Genomic DNA, 8,041 nt, shown 5'->3' on the forward strand with positions numbered 1-8,041 from the left:
TCAATGCCGAGCGAATAGGCTTTCTTTGCCACCCACTCCATTTTCGAGGAAGATGCAATGTCAACAGTCGTGGCAGGATTGTGGGCAGCATGGACTTAGCAATGATGTTCTTCTCGAGTTTGATCCAGATGATCGGGCAAAGTGGGTTGCGTGCAATGTAAGCTGTTGGACAAAAAGTCACATCCTCGCACAAAGAGCCTCTAGACAACTTGCAAATTATGGGTCTGTTTGGATTTGAACCAAAGTTGTCCTTACCAAATTTTTTTTTGGCACGCCTATGAAATATAGTTGTTTTATGGTTCAACGCCAAAGTTTTGGCTGGCTCCCGTTCCCCCCAGCTCCCCCTTGATTGAAGTGTATTCTGGCCAATTCGTGGGTAAGTCCAGGGCGGCCAATTTCGTCGCCAAACAATTGGTAGTACCAACATTTGGTAGGACGGCTAATTCTGAAGATATACAAAACTGAACCTTAGGTTCCATGCTGATATGAACTACAAAATCATATGCACATGAATTAACTAACTGGGCTGACAGTAAACATAATAATGCACTGCCCAGTCACAAAAACTTATAACTACCGAAATAATCTCCCTTAGTTTTTAAACTGGAGAGGTGCTTGAGATCAAATAAGATCAATGTGAAACATGACTTTTGATGACATGAACTTAAACTATCTTATCTATCCCTACACAAAATGTATTAGTCAGAAAACAATAAGTAGAAGCACCAAGTAAGCTGATGGCATACACTATTTTTTCAGTCGCATGGAGTCAGAAGTAATCATAACACGACATATTTGAGTGAGATGTAATATTTTTTAGACATCAACACAAATAAGAATTGCTTCTTCCGTGGAACAGGATTTTTTTGTCCGACATGTGAAGAATGTTAAGATCACCCGTAAGTGCCCATTCAGAGAGGAGCAGCTTACAAATATTCATCAGACACTATAAAAGCTCCAAGACAGAGAGCCAACGCCTGACGCACAGAGATGTATGAAATGTTTAAATACTGTCTATGTGGTAAAGGACAATAACAAATTTCGTAAGCACTTACACCATATATGAACCTTCATAAGAGTTATAGATCAGATTCTCAATTAACATGTACCAGAATCCCTGAATCATTGAACTGAATTAAGCCTTTCTCGAAAACCAACTTCAATTTCTACATATAGCGAAGAGTAAGGGCCTCAACTTCAGAGTGGCGTCACTAAAGTTGGCACCACACACACAGTGCCATATTTTTGATTCCCTTTCCTGAGATGCACTGCTATGTTCAAGCTAACAAATAATATATAATAAAATGCAGCAGCTCTTTCTTGTCTATGCATACCTACATCTAAAATGGAAAACAATTATTGGCAAGTTGGTGAAAAGCAACACCCCACAAAAGTCAATAGGCAATAGTTCACCTTCGTTGACCCTTTCAGATGACCCTTTCAGAGAAGGGCGAGCAAATGGGGGTGGGCCAAGGAGAATGGCAGGCTCGCCGGATGACCCTTTCAGAGCCTCCATTGTCGTGTCCTTGGTCTGCCCGGCCTTCTCTGCCACCTCCTTTGTGTCCATGCCCTTTCCACTTGCCGTCCCTGCACGCAGAAATCAAATTAAACGGCGAGCATCACAGTGCGATCTCTTTGGAGCGCTCGACCACACATGACAAATGGAAAATAAACACCGTGGCGTGAGCGCCAGCTTACCGGAGGCGGCGTGTTAGGCGGTCTCTGGAGGGGACTTGACGGTGTGACCATCCTTGCTCGCGGACTCCTCCTTGTGGACATCGCCGACTCTCCCAGCTTGTTCAGGCCAAGCCCTCGGAGATCTTGTGGCCGACCCACACTGTCCATGACTCTCCCTCCCTGCATGCACGTCTCAGCCACAACACCGTCCTGCGAAGAGCAACACAACGTAAGAGAAGGACAGAGCAGCAGCATCCGGCCACCTGTGTGCCTTGCAGCCACTCATTTGAAAGCATGATTGTTGCTGAATGACTAATGCACAAGGCCTGGTACTTTCTTCTACTCATGTAAAGCTAAGGCCGGAAATATGAAATGCTCTTACCTAAACAGAATAAACATTGATGCATCAGATATGAAAGCAAGCATGTCATCCTATGGGTTTTTAAAGACTTCGCAGAGGCTAATTAGCAACTAATCATTGTAGTACTGAGCATGTAGTTTCCCTAAGCCTACAAAAAATGGCCAGAAGGGTTATATCCCTATCAGTTTGATATATATCATGCATCCCAATGTGTGCGCCGAAGAAAAAATAGTAAGATGTATATCCCTGCCATTTTGATGAAAGAACTTAACCCCAACATAATAGTTGTTTAGTATCAGTAAAAAGAATAGTAAGTCAACTGAATTCCTCAACTACAAAGTGAATGATACATGTCCTTCGGTGAGCAAAACTATGAAGGCAAAAAGTTATCTGAAAAGATGTAGATTGAATAGGTAAATACATAAGTCAATGAATAAGTGTGTAGTTTTCCAAAGAAGAAAAACTGAAGAGTAAGAAAGCAAAGCTAACAAAAGCATCTTACTCATTTGTACTGTCTTCTCACCAAGTCCTTGTTCGCATGCCTTAGCAGGAGGGAATAGCGATTTTTTTGAAATGGAAACCTAAGAAAAATTCATCAGTGTTTCGATCGGCTATCCTGCAATGTCATACGAACAAATGAAATGATGATCATAAGACTTCCCTTCGTCCTAGTTAATTTATCTTGTGGTGTAGATGCAAATTTGAGCCATGAGCTTGGAACTGTATTGTCTATATGGCACCTCACCTATTTTCTTGTTAAGCTCTCCATAACTTCTGGAAAGGTAGGTATCTTCTGCAGGTGTACTGGTACTCAGGTTACCATCCTTTCCCTACATAAGCTCTACATTCACTGGGATCTGCACAAGTGGGAAGGCGTTAATATAAACACATAAAGATATACATATACGAATTATTTGTTCTATGCAAATTATTTAGAGCTCAGTGGTTTCTAAGTAAGAAAATTTAGGGGTAATAAAGAACAAATGGCATACACAACATGGTACTTGCAAGGACTAACTAAGAAAGTTCAGAAGGTAAAGAACAAATGTCATTCATAGCTTGGTGTTTTCTGTCGGGAATACACAGTTTTGTTTAATTTGTTGTAGCAAAAGGTCAAAGTACGAAAATTCAGGAGGTAAAAAACAAATGGAATGCACTTTATTCTATCAAGGTGTACTAACAAAATTGAGGAGGTAAGAAATAGCGTGCACAGCTTCGTTCTATAAAGGTACATGAGTCGTTTGGCATTAGTAGAAAGCATATTCTTTGACGCACTTTTGCACATATAGTTTAATGCTAATCTGACGGTATACACATGCATTATTCCATGCTTGATATTTCCCTTGTTTCTTTAGTGTTAAGAATCACGGTATCATGTTTTCATACTGCAATCGGATATAGTAAAATACTGCATCCAACAGTCTAAAATTTTCAATCAATATAAACTATGTTTACCGTTCTGAATCTCATGTAGCAAACAAGTATCACCATGTGGAAATACTCACTGTCAGAATACTGATGCTAATTACATCATGAGAAAAACATTGATCATGGGTTCCAGCTTACCTGTATTCAGCAGTTAAGGATGGATGGTAATCCGATTGCAGTTTTGATATTAGTTATTATTTTTATGAGTATGTTTTGCAAGAAAAAAATGTTTTCCATCGGTGCCTTAATAAACTGAACTTATATAGATTCACATGACAATATTTACCATGCCTGTGTGAGGCTTACGTGTTTGCTTGAAACAACCACTGTTCCAACTCCCAGGTCGCTTCTGGAGGCTGCCCAACTTGCAAAAGAGATTTGGGGATCAAGAACTGGTAATTTATAGATGGATTGTTCCTCTCTTTCAGAGACATATAAGGAAAAAGACCTTCAGAGAACGAATTTACAGGAAGAAAGGCTTGAATCAAGTCTATACCTTGTTGTTCAGGTAGTGCTCCTGTTCTGGTTGTCGGCCCTGTTCCTCCTTCAAACACCTGCAATGTGCTGCACAAAATCAGAGAGATCCATGTAGAAGGGAAGAGAGTGTATGGTAGGAGAGAGGCGATGGTTCAGTCACAGTCACCGCCTGCCGATGACCTCGGGTAACAGACGCCCCCACCCATCCAGGCACGGGCCGCCTGTGTTGTTGGGGGCACAGAGGAAACTCCATCGCGTTGGATTGCGGGGATGTGAGCGGTGACGGTTTATTTGACCGGCATGGTGCAGATCTGATTCCCAAAATCTTGGTGTAGCAAACACGCAGGGCCTCCGGCGACGCCCTCGATCCCGTCTCCTCTTCTCTCTCCTTGATCAAAAGGCGGCGACCCTCGTCTGGGGAAGAATTCGGGGCAGGGAAGATGGGTGGAGGCAGAGCAAGGTGAGGCGAGGCTGATTGATGTGGGGCGAATCGGAGGAGAAGATGAAGCAGCACTCGACGGAAGTTTTCTAGAGTCAATAGAGGCAAAAAAGAGAGTCAAAGTTTCAAAGCGGCGCGAGACAAAATCTGAAACTGGAACTGACGGTGGCCTACCATGACCCGCTAGAGCCACATGATAAGGGACTAATAAAACGCAACGCTAAGGGAGCTCGCACGCGCCAGCACAGCCTAAATGCACACGTGCCAGCACCTGCCAGAGCCACACACAACCCCTAAAATTGGAAGAAAGCACCGAAGCTGCACACATGAAAAACCCAGCGAAAATCAAACAATACAAACAGGATACGTGTCAGCCCCACATTAATTCTCAGCAGGTCTCAAAAATTTGAGAAAAAAGATGTTGGTTACCCTATAATATATAGTATTATAAAGCCGGGCCTATGGCCTTATGTTTAAAAATAACCATTCTGACATCCATGTTGGATAACAATATTTCTCCTCATATCTCTTCATAAACAAATCGCGATGCTCCACGCACCGAAGTGACGACTATAAATAAAGCATAGTTGTGCACCGATAGACGATGTGCATAAGACCGTTTCTACAAAATTTATACTCCCATACACCCAAAAGTATTATAGTACCATTTGTGTTCGGAAGAACAATTGTGTAAAAGTTCACATAGGCATGAAACAAAGGACCGTGTCAATGTGCAAGGAAGAAAAAGCTGAATGTTTTGACATTTCCAAGTTCACGAATGTACTATTTCATTGGAAGCATGTGTACCCGAGAGCCATTTCACCGCCTAAAATTTTCAGATAAAATATTTATCTCATTTTGCTATCATCCCTGAACCACAAATCACATATATATGTCTCTAGAAACACAACTACAGTTAACTGCCAATTAAGTTCACGATAAAACACTTCATGACAACTGGCTTGGAAGTTAAGTAGAAGCAGCCTTTATCAACAGAAAGAAAAAAAGAAGCAGGCCCATGCTACTTATCATGCTACATCCATCAAGACGGCTTTAAATTACAAGAGCACTGAGCCTTGGGTCCATTCCACCGACACAAAATTCGTTCATTTGGTCCGCCATAAACATATATATACACTAGGCTAAGACTTCCAGCACTTATGGCTTTGTGCCACCTTCTCAGCCCATATATGTGTTCTCACGGTAAGAGCATCTCCACCAACGTCTCCAATAGTGGTTCTGATAGCATTTTAGAGGCCGGCATTGAAAATGGGTTCCCACCGGCGCGTCCTAAAAAGCGTCGGCTCTTTATCGAGCTTAATATAAGCGCCAGCAACCCCGTGCTAGCCTCTTCGCGAAGGGCGCGAATCAGGCGCGCCGACGCCTCGTGGCAAGAAATTTTTTGGGTGTGGGAGCCGCCTGTCAGTGCCGGCAGGGCGCCGCGCGGGAGATTTCCCGCCACGATGCCACGCGGGAAGTTTCCCCGCCTCTCACTTCAGTAGTGCAAAAATCTAAACTCACAATGCTCGATGCGTGGGAGGAGGCGGTGCTAGAGGCGGCCGTAGAAGTCGCGGAGGAGGATCCGTAGCTCGCAGAGTATGAGGCATGGGAGGAGGTGGCACTAGCGATGACCGTAGATGCATTTGCCACCGGCCGAGCGGCAGCTGCTGGAGGCGGGCGGCGTCACCGAGAGGCGGAGCGCAGCACCGGTGGGAGGTGCGCCGACAACAGGGGTGGGAGCAGCTTGCGCTGCGTCGGGAGATGCGGGAGGAGCATCAACATCTGGATGAAGTCTACGAGCGGCGGCGCTTGGCGGAGACCCAGATGTGGATACGAAGGCAGGAGGTGGAGAACCGTCGGCGACGGGAGGAGCTGGAGGAGCAGCTGCGTCAGGAGGCGGCAACCGCGGATAGAGCGACCTACTTGATGTTTGTGGCGGAGAGAGCAGTGGGGGATCGATGATGGAGGAGCAGGCAGCCTAGCAGCGGGCGGTCATCTACCTCCATAGAGCCGGGTGGCTTGTAGATAGTAGGCTAGAGATGAGGCAGGTTTCACATGTCATCCGGGATCGATGAGTGAATATTGTTTTACTCCGATTTGCCCTAAAACACTATTCATTCCTCGATCATGGATGACATGAAAATGAAACTACAAGAAATGTTTAGTTTGTCTTAAAAAAATCTTATCGCGCCGCCCGTTTGGGGACGCCGGTGTGGGAACAACACCCCCAAATAGAGGATGCAGTGCCGACGCCCCTGCCGGCGTCTAATTGAGGGACACCTGTGGAGATGCTCTAAAAGACAGTATAAACTCTGTTTGGTTGTTCTACTAGTGTATGGGTGCTTACCCTAAGGAAAAAGACTCATACGAATGCAAAAGACTTTATACATGACCATGCACTAGTAGGAAAAGGCTCATTAGTGGCGCACCAAAAAGGCTATTATGTGGCGCGTGGCGGTGCGCCACAGAATCTTCGCCACAAAAATAAGAATTATATGCCGCACGGACCCATGCGCCACAGAAAGTCTTATTTCTGCAGGCAAGGTGTGCCACAGACGGCGGTGGTGCGCCATAGATTTTTTTAAAAATTTCAAAAAAATGTATTTCGTCGGATTTTTTTTAAAAAAAAATTGCTGGATGTCAGGACGAGGGTGGGTTGGTGGGGTAGGGTGGGTGGAGGTGCGTGGAAGAGGAGGAGGCCGGCCGGAGGTGGGTGGAGGAGGAGGAGGCCGGCCGAAGTGGGTGGGTTGAGGAGAAGGAGGCCAGCCGGAGGTGGGCGGAGGAGGAGGAGGAGGCCGGTCGTAGTGGGTGGATTGAGGAGAAGGAAGCCGGCCGGAGGTGGGTGGAGGAGGAGGAGGAGACCGGCCAGATTGGGTGGAGGATGAGGAGGAGGCCGGCCGGAGGTGGAGGAGGAGTTGAAGTGGAGGTCGCCGGAGGAGGATACGAGCTCACCGGAGGAGGTCGCCGGGTTGAGGAGAGGAGGAAGGAGAGGAGGGAGGAGAAGTGGAGGATAGTAGGAGAAGTGGAGGAGAGGAGAAGGTGAGGATAATTGGAAATTGAAGTGGAGAAGAGGAAGAGAGCGCCAGAATACATTCTGTGGCGCATGGGCCATGCGGCACAATTTTTTTCTTCAAATTTTCTATTTTTGGAGGAAAAAATCTTGAATTGGCCGTATCTTTCTGCTCTTTGCGAATTTTTTGGTGAATTCGGATGTAGATTTTTCTCCTGGTCATTCTGATATATTGTGCATTTTTTTTTGAGTTTGTATGCAACGAGAAATTCAGTTTGATGATTTTGCAACACAATTTTGCAAAAAAAAGTCAAAAGTTATGTTTATTAATTCTCAGTGGTACTAGATGACATAATACATGGGCAGCTCGAAGGATTTTATTTTTTAAAATTTCTATCTATATTTTCCAGTGCTAAAAAAGACGATCCAGGGGGTGGAGTTGCGTGGGGAGCAAAAAAATCTTCCGTGGAGCACCAGCTCATGTGCACCACATAAATGTATATTTTCTGTGGCGCACCAACTCATATGCGCCACAGAAAGTCTTATTTCTGTGGCGCATCCTGGATGGTGTGCCACAGAATGTCTTAATTCTGTGGCGCACATGGTCATGTGCGCCACAGAAATAGTGAAACCAATGATTGAGGCTGGC

At 45.1% G+C, this 8,041-nt stretch overlaps 1 long non-coding RNA gene across 12 annotated transcripts; it reads right to left on the reverse strand.

Annotated features, from left to right (window-relative positions):
* Positions 1 to 1,000: 1,000 nt before the first annotated feature.
* LOC127300801 (uncharacterized) lies at positions 1,001 to 4,540 on the reverse strand. Of its 12 annotated transcripts, none has more exons than XR_007851567.2 (7): positions 4,124 to 4,540; positions 3,963 to 4,020; positions 3,753 to 3,822; positions 2,784 to 2,895; positions 2,541 to 2,654; positions 1,699 to 1,887; positions 1,001 to 1,587 (listed from the first exon to the last, which is right to left on the reverse strand). It is a non-coding gene; the product is annotated as an uncharacterized lncRNA (long non-coding RNA). The 12 variants fall into 12 exon arrangements; XR_007851563.2 differs by having other exon boundaries at positions 3,753 to 3,830; XR_007851572.2 differs by having other exon boundaries at positions 4,110 to 4,540.
* Positions 4,541 to 8,041: the final 3,501 nt, after the last annotated feature.

This window comes from Lolium perenne, chromosome 5 (genome assembly GCF_019359855.2).
Source record: "Lolium perenne isolate Kyuss_39 chromosome 5, Kyuss_2.0, whole genome shotgun sequence".
NCBI lineage: Eukaryota > Viridiplantae > Streptophyta > Magnoliopsida > Poales > Poaceae > Lolium > Lolium perenne.